Here is a 14,202-nt window from a genome sequence, read left to right as displayed (position 1 = left end):
TTGATTTTTTTCCCTGCACATACCCAATTAATTCAGCCATATCTATCGACCACTAAAATTATCCACCAAATGAAGTAGTTTGGTACTTATTATTGAATCATTTTTCCTACAATGTTTGTTTTCATAAATTGTTGTTAACTTACCCTAGTGTAAGTCCATCTTTCAGAATAAAGAAAAACTTATCACAAATACGTGCCTACCACACAATTACATTTAATATATTTTACTTCATGTGTAGGCATTTTTGATCATAACTAAACTTGCTCATTGTGTTTGTTTCTATGAACTTTCATTGAGTTCATCAGTATTTAGTTTGTTGAGAAAATGAGCAGAGCTCATTATCACCTGTTTTCATAAGCTTTCGTTTTAATAGAAATGGAAGAACTTATTTCATCTTAGTACCAATTTCAACTGTTGGTGGTCCTCAAGTTTGAACATAGGACCAGGTACCTGTTATGCAAGCACTCTACCACTAAGCTATACCTCCTGCCTAGCCTACTGCTAAATTTGAACTGTAATAACATGATTTATATAGTTTGCATATATTTGAAGTCTTCTTTTGTAGGTTTTCTCATACTTTGATAAGTATTTTTCTTCTGTGTAATTTCTAAATGTTCTCAAGTCAATACAATAATAACATTTATTATTTCAAATCTTTCAAATCTATAGTGTGATTTACTTTATTTTGTTTAACGTTAATAAATTATATTTATTATTGACTTTTATGAAAAAGCTTTCAAAATGATATTCATTTAATTTATTTATTAACATTGTAATATTCCTACTTTGTTATGATCACATTTTTGTTTTCTGTCTACTTTCTTTAAATGCTAAAATATACAATCTCTTTATTAAGGCATGATTTTAAATTAGATGATTTACTATGAGTACACAAATAATAATTTTAATGAGTTTATATAGCTGTGTGACTATGTCTTGTTAGACTATTTTCTTCATTTATGCACAGACCTCAATGAGCTCATTTGGTGATCCGTCCCAGCCCCCAACATTCACTGGTAGAGGAAGTTTAGCTTCTTTCTCATTTTCAACTATATGATGGGTGATGTGACATCCTTGTGCACAAGGCCCTGTATATTCTTTTGTTTTCATCTTGCTTAAATATAGACATGTATATCTAGAAGTATTGCTATCATATTTAGCCTTTTAAGATCCCATCCAATCAGCTCCAATTGCCCAACAAACTGCCATCTGCAAACCCTCAAGTCAAGTTCTAGATGGAGGCCCATTACCTTCTTTGATCCTAAAAACCTTCATTGGGTAAGATGTTCTTCACGTTACCACCCCACCGCATCTTTTCCAACCACCCTTGCCCCTGCCTGTAGCCACATGCACATCTACAGGCCTAGCTCTAGATTGGTGGCCTTTGAACCTGCTTTCTTAAGGAGCTATCTTTGACTGGTGAGATGCTCTTTCCTCTCCTGTTGCCCTTAGCCCATGCCATCGATGCACTCACTGGCTTGGCTACAGACCCATGGATGAGATGAGAGCCATCTTTCTCTGGTCCAATTAAATATCTCATCTACCAGCTTCAGATAATATATCTCCTGCACTGGCCCAATCTTAAAAAGGCTAGAGTTGATAGTCAGACATAAAGCCAAAGAAGGTCACGGGTCCAGGTCACATCCCAAAAACAAAACAAGCATCAATAACCAAGACAGCACAACTCCCATCAAAGCAGTAATTCTATAGAAGTGTTTTTTAGTGAAAATTATATAGATAAACACACAAACATAGAATTAAAACAGCATGTCATAGTTAAAACCCAAAGTGTCCAGAACAAAGGAAAAAAAAAATGAAAGTTACAAGAGAAAAAGTGTAAGTCCACCATGAGAGATCAGGTTAGTGGGTGGATGGAGAAGAAGAGATGATTAGAAACCTAGTACAAGGGAAACTCCTTGGAATCTACAAAGATGACCCCAGCTAAGACTCCCAGCGATAGTGGAGATGTAGCCTGAACTGGGAATCTCCTGTGACCAGGAAAGACTTCCAATGGAGGCTTGGGACACCAAACCAACCACAACTTTGACCTGCAGTCAGTTCTGCCTAAGGGGTGTGCTGGGGTAAGGGTGGTACAGACATTGTGGGAGTGGCCAACCAATGACTGGTTCAGCCTGAAACCCACTCCAGGAGAGTGAGCCCACCTCCTGCACTGTCTGGAGTGCCAGGACCCAGAAGCTAAATGGCCCAGAGACATAGGATAGAACTAACATGATTGGACAAAAAAAAAAAGTCAACCTAATGATGCCTATACTCATAGATTGGTGCCTACTCCAATTGTTATCAGAGAGGCTTCATCTGGTAGCTAATGGAAACAGATGCAGAGACCCACAGCCAAACATTGGGCTGAGCTTATTGAATCCTGCTGAAGAACAGGAGGAAGGATTGTACAAAGCAGAAAGGTCAAGGGCATCACAAGAAAACCCACAAAATCAACTAACCTGGACACTTTGGAGTTCACAGAGTCTAAACCAATAATCAGAGAACCTGCATTGGACTAACCTAGGCCCTCTACATATATGTGACAATTGTGTAGATTGGTCTATTGATGGGACTCCTAACAGTGGGAGCAGGGACCATCCCTAACACTTTGGTTTGTTTGTAGGAACCTATTCCTCATAATGGTTGCCTTTGCAGGCCTTAATCGAGGGGAGGTGCTTAATCCTACAAAACTGCCATGTTTTGTTGATATCCATGGGAGTATCATGCCCCTTTCTAAACAGAAATACAGGAGGACTAGGTTGTAGGGGAGGGAAGGTTGAGGGAGAGAATTGAACTAGAGGACAGAGGGAAAACTGCAGTTGGGGTGTAAAATAAATAAAATAAAATTAATTCATTTTTAAAAAGAAAAGAAAATTCCATTAGAAAAACAATTAACTTCTTAGTGGAAACTCTTAAATCCAGAAGAGCCTGGAGCAATACACCCCAAGTTCTATAAGACCACAACTATCAACCAAAATTATTGTACCCAGAGAAATTATTTGTCATAGTTGATGGAGAAAGAAAAACTGTCTATGGTCCACACAGCCTTAAAAATGTTATATACAACAACCAAAAAAAAGTTAAACAAATACTAGAAGCAATGCTTTGAACTGAAGAAAGAAATAAGCATGCCAAGTGTATCTAGGAAGAGGGGAAGCTATAATTTATTAAAATACAAAGCATAGCCAGGATCACAAACCAGCAAAAACTAACAAATTGACCTCAGTCTATACTAACATTTCAATAATAACTCTAAATATTAATGGTCTCAATTCTCTATTCAAAAAACACAGCATTCCTCAATGGATTAAGAAATAAAATTTACTGGGTGGTGGTGGTACACACACCTTTAATCCCAGCACTCAGGAGGCAGAGGCAAGGAGATCTCTGTGAGTTCAAGGCCAGCCTAGTCTATAGAGTGAGTTCTAGGACAGCCAGGGCTACATAGAAAATATAGACTGAGTTCTAGAACACAAAGAAGCACTGTCTTGCAAAACAAAGAAGTAAAATCAACAAAAAGAAAGAAAGAGAAGAAAGAAAATGTATTATAAGAAATTCTTCATACATCAAAATAAACAGAAAATTCTCAATAGAAGGATCTTAAATGGCTGAGAAACACTTAAGGAGATGTTCACCATCCTTAGCCATCAGGGAAATTCAAATCAAAATGACTCTGAGATTCTATCTTATACCTGTCAGAATAGCTAAGATTAAAAAAAAAAAAATAAAAATAAAACATACACACACATATACATACACACACACACACACACACACATACACACACACATACACTCATACACACAAGGGACATCTCATGCTGGAGAGGATGTAGAGCAAGGGGAACACTCCTCCATTGCTTGTGCAAGTACAAACTTGTACAGCTACTTTGGAAGTCAGTGTGGCAGTTTCTCAGAAAACTAGGAATCAATCTATCACAAAACTCAGCTATCCCACTCTTGGGCATATGCCCACAGGATACTCAAACATACCACAAGGCCACTTGCTCAACTATGTTCACAGCAGCTCTATTTGTAATAGCTAGAACCTGGAAAGAACCTGGATGCCCATCAACCAAGGAAAGGATAAAGAAAATGTGCTACATTTACACAATGAAGTATTACTGAGATGTTGAAAATAGGAATATCAGGAAATCTGAAGGCAAATGGATAGAACTAGAAAAAAATCATCCCGAGTGAGTGAATCCTGACTGAAAAAGAAAAACATGGTATGTACTCAGTCATAATTAGATACTAGCTGTAAAATAAGTGATAACTATGCTATAATACACAGACCCAGAGAGACTAGGGAACAAAGAGGGCTCATGGGGGGATGCCCAGATCTCCCTGGGAAGGGGAAATAGAAGAGATTTCATGAGTGGACTGCTGAGAGCAGGTGGGGATAGGAACATGAGTGACCAGGATGGGGAGGATGAAGGGGGAGAGTACTGAAGGAGACTACTGGAAAGTTGAGGGGGGGCATTTTGGGGTCAGGGAAAAACCTAGTTCAAGGGAATTTCCCAGAAACCTACAAGAATGACCTCAGCTAAGACTCTTAACAATAGAGGACACATAGCCTAAACTAGCCATCTCCTGTGACCAGATTGGTGCCTAGTCCAATTGTCATCAGAGGGGCTTCATCCAACAACTGATGGAAACAGATACAGACCCACAGTCAAACATTCCACTGAGTTCAGGGAATCCTTCAGAAGATAGGGAGAAAGGATTGTAGAAGCCTCTGGACACCATAAGAAAACTCTCATAATTAGCTGGGCTCACAGAGCCACCATCTTAAAGTAAAAGTATGAAAAAATATTCCAAGCAAATGGGATTAGGAAGCCGGTAGGTGTTACCATCCTGATATTAGACAAATAGATTTCAAGCTAAACTAATCAAAGAAATAAAGAAAGTAACTTCCTTTTTAATAAATGGGTCAATTAATCAGGAAAATATTATAATACTTAATATATATGCATCAAACTTTGGTATGCCTTGTTTAATAAAAAACACACTTGTAGAACTAAAGGCACAGATTAACTCAAACTTGATTTTATAGATGATTTATACACTCCATTTTTGGATAATAGATAGGTCATCTGTACAAAAAATAGAGAGAATTCAGACTTAAATACCGTCTCATACCAAATGTGTCCAATAGATATCAACAGAATATTCCACCCAAACCTGAAAAAATATGCATCCCATTCCACAGCAAATGCAAGGAAGCTTCTATGAAAATAGAACACACACTGGGATACAAAACAGACCTTTACAAATACAGAAAAATTGAAATAATCCCAAGTATTCTACTAGGCAATAAAATAAAATCAACAGCCAACAAAGCTCTTGTAAGTGCACAAACTTGTGGAAATTAAAGAACTCATTACTGAGTGATGAACAGGTAGAATTTAAAAAAAGTTACAAGATTCCTGGAACTAAATGGGAATAAAAACACAATACAGTAAAACCTCTGGGACATATTAAAAGCAGTTCTGAGAGGAATATTTATAGCACTATATGTCTACATAAAAATCAAAGCAAAAAAAAACAAATTATTTCATCATGCAAATTGATGACTTAGAAAAACAAAAACAGAGGCTATACCTAGTAGATGGTAGGAAATAATTTTTAAAAATCAATGAAATGAATGAAATAGAAATGAAGAAAGAATAAAAAATAAAGCCCATGAGTCTAAGACCTGGTTTTTGAGAACTAACCCAAAGAATGACAAAGGTGACCCAAATTAGCAGAAACAGATACAAGCAGAGAAACATTTCAAGAGACAACAAAGAGGTCCAGAATATCATGAGGGAATATATTTTGAAAAAAATCTGTGTTCCATTAGGTTGGAAAATCAGAAATAAATGGATAACTTTCTTGATTCGTCTAAACTAAAAAAAGACAAGCCTAAAGAACTAAACAAAGGAAGAGATTGAAACAGTGATAAAAGTCTTCTGACTAAAAAGTCCAGCCCCAGGTAGATTCACATCAGACTTCTACCAAACTTTCAAAGAAAAACTGCAACTAATTTTTCTTAAACTCTTCAAAAAGTAGATATAGAAGGCACACCCCTAACTTATTCTATGAAGCCAGTATCATCCTAATGTCCAAACAAACAAATAATCAATCAAACAAACAAAGAAGAAAATTTCACTCTATATCCCTGATGAAAACCAATGGAAAAATCCTCAACAGAATCTACCAAACTGAATGAAGCTTATGTCAAGAAGATCATTCACCATGATCAGCCTGGCTTTGTCCCAGAAATGTAGTGTTGGTTCAAAATATGTAAGTCAACAGATATAATAAATCATATAAGTGGAATTAAAGTCAAAACACACATGATCATCTCAATAGATGTAGCAAAATCTTTTGGGCAAAATCCAACATGTTTTCATAATAACAGTCTTAGAGAAAGCAGGACTATAGGGAACATACCTCAACATAGTTCACATTACCTAAATGGAGAAAAACTCAACAGAATCCCCTCCAAATACAGAACAAGTTAGGGCTGTCTGTCTTTCCTTTTGTTTTCCAATATAGTGCTGAGAAGAGAAGGAGATTAAAGTGATACAAATAGGAAAAGAAGAAGTTAACTTATCCATATTTATAGACAATAATATTATAAATAAAAGAATTCCCAAATTTCCACCAGAAAAGTTCTAGAGACTGTCAGGTATATAACCAGAGTGTCAATGTGAAAAATTGACTTACAAAAATTCAGTAGCCTTTATATACACCAACAATGAACACTGAGAAAAAATCCATGGACATGTTCCCATTTACAATAGCATCATAGACATAAAAATATCTTGGAATAAACCTAACCAAGGAGGAGAATGATATCTAAAATGAAAATGTCAAATCTCTAAAGAAAGAGATTGAGAAAGACATCAGAAAATGGAAAGGCATCCCACGTTCATGGATCAGTGGAATTAATATTGTGATAATGACCATCTTAACAAAAGCAATTTATAAATCCAATGAAGCCACAGTAGAAATACCCACAACAGAAACAGAAAAAAAAATCTGGAATATCTATGGATCCAGAAAAGTCCCTGGATAGTCAAAGCACTCCTGGGTTTAAAAAATATTAAATAAATAAATAAATAAATAAATAAATAAATAAATAAATAAATAAATAAATAAAACATTGGAGGAATTACTCTTCCAGAGTTCAAGATGTATCAGAGAGCTATAGTAATAAAAATAATACACTACTGGCACAAAACAATAATGGAATAATATAGAAGACCCAGTCATGGGTGCTGTGGATATCGCTCTGTGTAAATAAAATTCTGATTGGTCAGTGGCCAGGCAGGAAGTATAGGCAGGACAAAAGAGAAGAGAATTCTGGGAGGTGGAAGGCTGGGGCAGAGAGACGCTGCCAGCCACCGCCATGACAATGAAGATGTAAAGGTACAGGTAAGCCACGAACCAGGTGGCAAAGTATAGATTAATAGAAATGGGTTAATTTAAGATAGAAGAACTAGATAACAAGAAGCCTGCCATAGCCATACAGTTTGTAAACAATGTGTTTCTATATGTTTACTTGGTTGGGTCTGAGTGTCTATGGGCCTGGCGGGTGAGAGAGATTTGTCCTGACTGTGGGCCAGGCAGGAAAACTCAAACTACACATGGGTACTCATAACTACAGTCATCTGATATTTGACAAAGAGAGGTAAAAATGTATAATGGAGAACAGAATTTTCAACAAATGGTGCTGGGAAAACAGGATGTCTACATACAAAGGAGTAAAAGATTAGATCTAATTGATTCAAATACAACAGTTTAAAAGCTGAAACACTGAAATTGCTAGAAAAAAAATATAGACAGTAATCTCCAAGGTGTAAGTATAGGGAAGGACTTTCTGAACAGAACTTCACTTGCACAGGAACTAAGGACAACAATGGACAACTGGAACTAAAAATCTTTCTATACAGCTAAAGAAACAATCAAGTGAAGAAGAACCCCACAGAATGAGAGAGAATCTTTGCCACCTATACATCTGACAAAGAATTAATGTCTAGGATGTACAAAGAACTAAAAAAAAAAAAAAGTCATTGACACAAACGGCTCAATATAATAATGGGCTAGTGATCCAGAGACTTCTCAATAGAAGATATAAAAACGGCTAAGAATTACCTCAAATTTTTTTTCATCATTGTTAGTAGTTAGGGAAATGCAAATTAAAATAACTTTGAGATTTAATATTATTCAGCCAGAATGGCTAAGATCAACCAAACAACTGGCAACAAATCCTAGAAGAGGTATGGGGAAAAGGGAACCCTCATTCACTAAATGCCAATTAGTGTATCAGCTATGGAAATAAGGATGGAGAATCCTTAAATAAACTAAAACCAAATCTAGCAAGTAACCCAGTTAATACCTCTCCTTGGCATATGCCCAGAGGACTCAACATCCTACTCCACAGATACTTGCTTAGCTATATTCGCTGCTGCTCTTTTCTTTACTCAATAAATGGAACAATCTACATGCCCTTTAACATATGAATGAATAATAAAAATGTGGTGCAAATGCACAGTGGAATACTATTGAGCTATAAAGAAAAATGAAGTCATGAAAATGTCAAGTAAGTTGATGAAACAGAGAGAGAGAGAGATTATATTGAGTGAGGTACCCATCTTCAGATGTGATTATGTTATCTGGAGCAAACACAGAAACCAGTACAGTGTAAAGAGACCATGGGCAGGGCAGGGGTGGGGTGGGGGAGAGACTTGGCAATGGAATAGCCTGATGCAGATCAAATGAAGAAATAAATGGAAAAACATAGAGGGCGCTCCAACAGGAAGGAGGAAAATTAATACAGAAGGAAAACGAGAGATGAGAGACAGATAACAGCAATGTTGTTTGATAATGCCTCAAGGAATCATATTAACTTCTGTCTGCATAAAATTGCATTCAACACATAGTATAGGTATGAGAGAGAAATAGAGTTTAAAGGAAATCATGCCACTTGGGCTGAAAACACCTCCCACAAAAACCGTAGACTAACAAAACCCCAGTGCCAGGCATGTAAACCCCCTTTTGATTAGTTTACCAGGAAAGTTCAAGTGACTCCCCAAATAATATAGATGTTCTTTCTGTCTTTGGTGGCATCTCAGAGTTTGAAGGTAAGACTCTGTTGCTGAAGGTACTTCGCACTTGCGACACAGGACTCAGGTTATTTGAGCTGGGTCTAACCTGAAAGCCTCCTTCCTGCTATCTACCATCCATTGTACCAGAAAATATACAAGCCACTAAGGGAGAAAAGTAGTTAATAATATTACCTAGCTGCAGTAGCTACAAATGACAATAACAACCAATGTAGTAAGGTATCTATAAAGGTGCAATAAGTGATGTAATTGTATTTTAATTAACTATGAGTGAAAGTAAAGAATAAACATAAAAAGTACCTCCACTCTGTTATGCACACACACACACATACATACAAATATCTAAAGGCTGGCCTCTATGGTTCATTTTTGATATGTCTGACATTTTAAAATTGTACATCCATCCTAAAGGGGGAATGATGATCTTACACTGTCATTTTCATTTGCATTTCCTTTGTGAATATGAAGTTGAATACTTTCCTTGGGCTTTTACCTGGTCTTCCTTAGTTGATAGAATTATAATAAAGCATTTGATTGTTTAAAGAAAACATTGTGTCTTATTTGTAGCATTCTAATATTATAATATATATGTTACTTTATCAAATTTATTTTATAAAATCCTTCATCAGATATACAGAAATATTTTTCTCTGAGTCTCTGGTTTGCTTGCATGTGTTTTATGGTATCTTTCAAATAAAAATTATTAATTCTTATGACATTTATCATATTTTCATTTTTTCTTTCTATTAAGTCTTACTTTTTAAATGTATTATTCTAGTTCTCTCTCTGTGACTATGATAAAACATTCTGTAATTATGTAAGAAATTTCCTGATCCTTACCACTGTACTCTATAAAGATTAGCTTGGCTCCACTACAAAAGCAGCTCGGGAAGGAGAGAGGTTTTTTTGCCATACACTCCCAAGTCATAATCCATAAATGCGGGGATTTATGGCAGGCACTCAAGTCGGGATTCTAAGCAGAACACATGGAGGAATGCTGCTTCCTGGCTCACTCCCTAGCTTGTTCCCTGGCTCATGCTTACCTAATGTTTTTATGTGTCCTGAACCATCAGCCAAAGGAATGGGACCACCCACTGTGGACTGGGCCCACCTACACAAGTCCTTTACAGACATGCCCACAGACCAACCTGATCTATCCAGTTCTCCTCTCAGATGACCCTAGGCCATCTCAAGTTGAAAATTAAAGCTAACTAACACATGTATTATCTAAGCATATGTATGTAAGTAAATACTTTGAAGATTTTGCATCTATCCTGTTTTCTCCCAATTTCTATTTTAACTCTTGTCATTTAGTTCTATAATCTATTTAGAGTTATATTTCATATATGTACAAAATGGTTAAATATATACAATTACCTAGCACCATGTTTTTGTCTTGGTTTTGGTTTTGGTTTGTTTGTTTTTGTTGTTGTTGTTGTTGTTTTGTTGTTGTTGTTGTTGTTGTTTGAGATAGACATCTCTCAGTTCATTACACTGGTGCATTATCTTTGTACCTTTGTTAAAATTCAATTGGTCATTTATGTATAGTTTATTTGTAAATACTTATTCCATTCTGTTACAAATTTGTATGTCTGGAATACAAATTCTGATGCTTCTAGTTCAAGCCCAACACTCCCCCTCACTTCACCATTTATAATAGTGAACAAAATTGCAATCTGTAAAAAATATATATGTGAGATTTCATGGTTAATAATTTTAAGTGTAGAGGTTGAAGGTTGTTAGCTAAACATGCATTTCTTACTCTTACTCATTGAAAGTTGTATTTTAGACATTTTTGTTTTGTATATTCTGTTTTGTTGAAGTAAATTCTCACTCTGTAGCTCTTGCTACACTGGAACTCACTATGTATCGTAAGGTAGTTTTAAATCTTTAGCAATCATTCTGCCCCAGACTCCTGAGTGTTAGAATTACAGGTACAAGCCATCATGTTCAGAGCTCAAACATTTAAATTACTGTAACTCTAAGAACACATTTTATTACATGTACTACAGAGCTAAATAATTGATACTGAAGCAAAAATAAAAATGTGGAGCAACTGAACTTCCAGGGTACTATGATTTCTCCATTAGAAATCACAGAGTACCCGACCCCAGCTTTTGGTCCACACCTTCATCTATCTTTTTTTTTTTTTTTTTTTTTTTTAATTCCCAGTGAGGTCATCCCTGGAGGGCTGCTGGATGAGACAGTATCAGAAAGCCCTGTAGAAATATGGCTTAAATAAGCCTAAAAGCAGTTATGGTGTTAATTCTTTTAGGAGCACATATAGATTCTCTAGGGCAAGGGCTGACAAGAGGTGGATAATTACTTCCCATAAAAAGGCAGCCACAAAGTATTTTAGACTTTGTGGGCCATAAGATTTCATTCGTAACTATTCAGCTCTAACATTGTAGCACAAAATTAGCCAATAAAACTTTATTTACAAAAACAGCTGGCAGGCAGTTTGGCCAATGGGCTGTAGGATTTCAACATTACTCTAGCATTACAGTGCAAAACAATTCCACATTGCCTCCAGGCTTCTCCCTTACACTTCTATGTGTCTCAGAACAGTCACAAGTCTGCAGATCACATCTTAGAAATAACTTCTATATACTTTGACAGTAATAGCCCAAGTGGTGACATGAAAAGCCAATATTTCCTCTCATAATTCCCTATGTTAAGCAACTGAGACATTTCTTCCAAGATACAAATTACTGGTGGTCTGTTCTACCACACAAAAAAGTAATAAGAATACCTAATTTGCCACAACTTAAATAAACCAATTTACACATTATATTTTCATATTTAAAATTTAGTCAGGAATAAAAGAAATACCTGTGGCTCAGGAAATATAAACTGGAATGAAGCCTACATATATTTCTGCTGAAAACAACATCTTCATCAATAACAAGAAGATGCCATAGTTCTGTGGGAAGGCATAGTAATAAACTGCATGTAATTAAGTGGATATACTTATCAGAAAATACCATATAGACTCTTGCTCCATACTGTCTATAAATTTCAATTCCATACAAATTGATTATCAAATAGTTCAATATAAAATAATAAGGCTTTAATAACTAAAGGGTAAAGGATGTTTTTCATAACCTTAAGACAAAGAGAAAGTTAAACACTGAACATGAATGTATAAACATTAATAACATCTATTAACAAAATTGATTTTTAATGCAGTAAAACATTAACCTTCAGGGTATGAAAAGATGGCAATCCATGAAAAGCTCTTATTGATCAGTAAGAAAACTCTATGCAGTAGAAAGGGAGTCAAAAAAATAAATAAAAAGACGCCTAACAAAAGAAGGTATCATAATTATCAGCACATGCTTTCAGAAGGCTTTAGAGGATGGGGGAAAGCTGAACCAAAAACCCGAGTTGTATACCCTAGAATCTACAAAAACAAAAACAAACAATCAAACAAAAACAAAGCTAGCAAACATTTCAAACCTCAGGACTGGGAAGGCAGAGACAGTCAGATCTATGGGACTCATTGGCCAGCTAGCCTAGCCTGTGTTGAGCGCTCCATACCAATGAGATACACTGTCTCAAATACTAAGTGGATAGCATGTAAAGAACAATAGCTGGGGTTGCCTTTTGCCCTCCATAGTCACATGTATACATGTGTACATGTTTATCTGTACATATCATCACATACTGATGTATACTACAGTGTACATAGCAGCTCATCATGACATACAACATTAGACAAATAACTAACATTAGACAAATGTCCATCAGTAGTTCATGGTTAAGTAAATTGTGATGGGTTGATCCAGTGCTGTATAAGGTCATAAGAAAAGATAATATATGGCTGTACACTTGGTGATCATCTACAGATAAACACCACAGACATAAATTTGAACAGAGGAAGCCAAAAGTACGCAAGGGGACACATACGTATGCACTCATGCACATTCACACACATATTCTGCAAGTGTCCTTACCTACTTTTTTTTCTTTTACATGGAGATCCAGTTAAAGATAACATATTTATAAGCCTCCCACAGACTTAATGATAAAACAGCATCTTTAGGGCCTACTGTAGACATGCCATTATTCTGGCCAAGGTAACTGCTTTACACATCAAACAAAGGACATGGATTAATGATGAAATGCAGATATGCCTTCTATGCTTCTATGTGTTGTAGTAAATGCTAGAGTTAATGCAATACTGCACAGTGTATTCTACTGAGTTATTTCAACTATTTAGGCATTTTTCCTGTCAATAGTTCAATGGAAAGTATATGTGTACATTCATATTCTCAAGTAGGAATGTGGAATACAGGGACACATTAAAAGTGTGTTGTTGTCGTGGTGTTGAAGTACTTGAAAACCGATAGCAGAAGATGGATGGATTGACCTTTGCAGTGCCTTTTGCATGTGTTCATAGTCCCATGAGAACAATGGAGTCTATAAAACAGCAGTTATCAGGGGATTGATGATGCTGTGAAATGAAGCAATAAAGCTCAACTTGTGAACACTAAATCGTGTTCTCCCCCCCCCACCAAGGTCAACTTGTTTTCATACCTCCCCAATACAAATGTAAAAAAAAATAAACAAAGGCACTCAAAACTGCAAAAATATAAGAAAGATATGTGTATAATATTTGTATTGAACTTAAAGTATTGAGCTTTATATTTCAATGAATATTTGCTACAAATGAAGGTGAAACTATAACCACATGATCCATTTATATAAAACACCTTTTCAATTATGAAATGTACTCTCAACCTTTAAGATGGTCTGAGTAATTAGAAGTATATGAAACATTCATAAAGGGCTTGGGTGGCACATACAAAATCAAGTTTCAATTAATAGCTAACAAGAAACCACACTGAAACTAGCACAAAAAAAAAAATGGAATTCTGCTTTTTGAAGACAAATGCTACTCAATTGTTTTCAAGAACAATCAAACATAATTGGTTATTTTATACATTTAAAACACGGGGATAAATGAGTGTAACTTCAGTGCCAGGCAGTGTCATAAGGCATTGACAAATACTAACACACACTTGGCCCTTGTATAACCCTTTCCAGTAGGGTTGAAGCATTCTTTGCTGGTGGGAAGATGCAGA

General features: G+C 35.9%; 1 protein-coding gene across 1 annotated transcript in view; it reads right to left on the bottom strand.

The window, feature by feature from the left end:
* The window catches only part of Ctnna3 (catenin alpha 3), a 1,414,880-nt gene that overhangs the window by 184,534 nt on the left and 1,216,144 nt on the right, over window positions 1–14,202 (bottom strand). The gene's annotated exons all lie outside the window — the stretch shown is intronic.

Source organism: Onychomys torridus, chromosome 18 (genome assembly GCF_903995425.1).
Source record: "Onychomys torridus chromosome 18, mOncTor1.1, whole genome shotgun sequence".
Taxonomy (NCBI): Eukaryota; Metazoa; Chordata; class Mammalia; order Rodentia; family Cricetidae; genus Onychomys; species Onychomys torridus.
The sequence above is the reverse complement of the archived record's forward strand: the minus strand, read 5'-3'. Positions and strand labels throughout refer to the sequence as shown.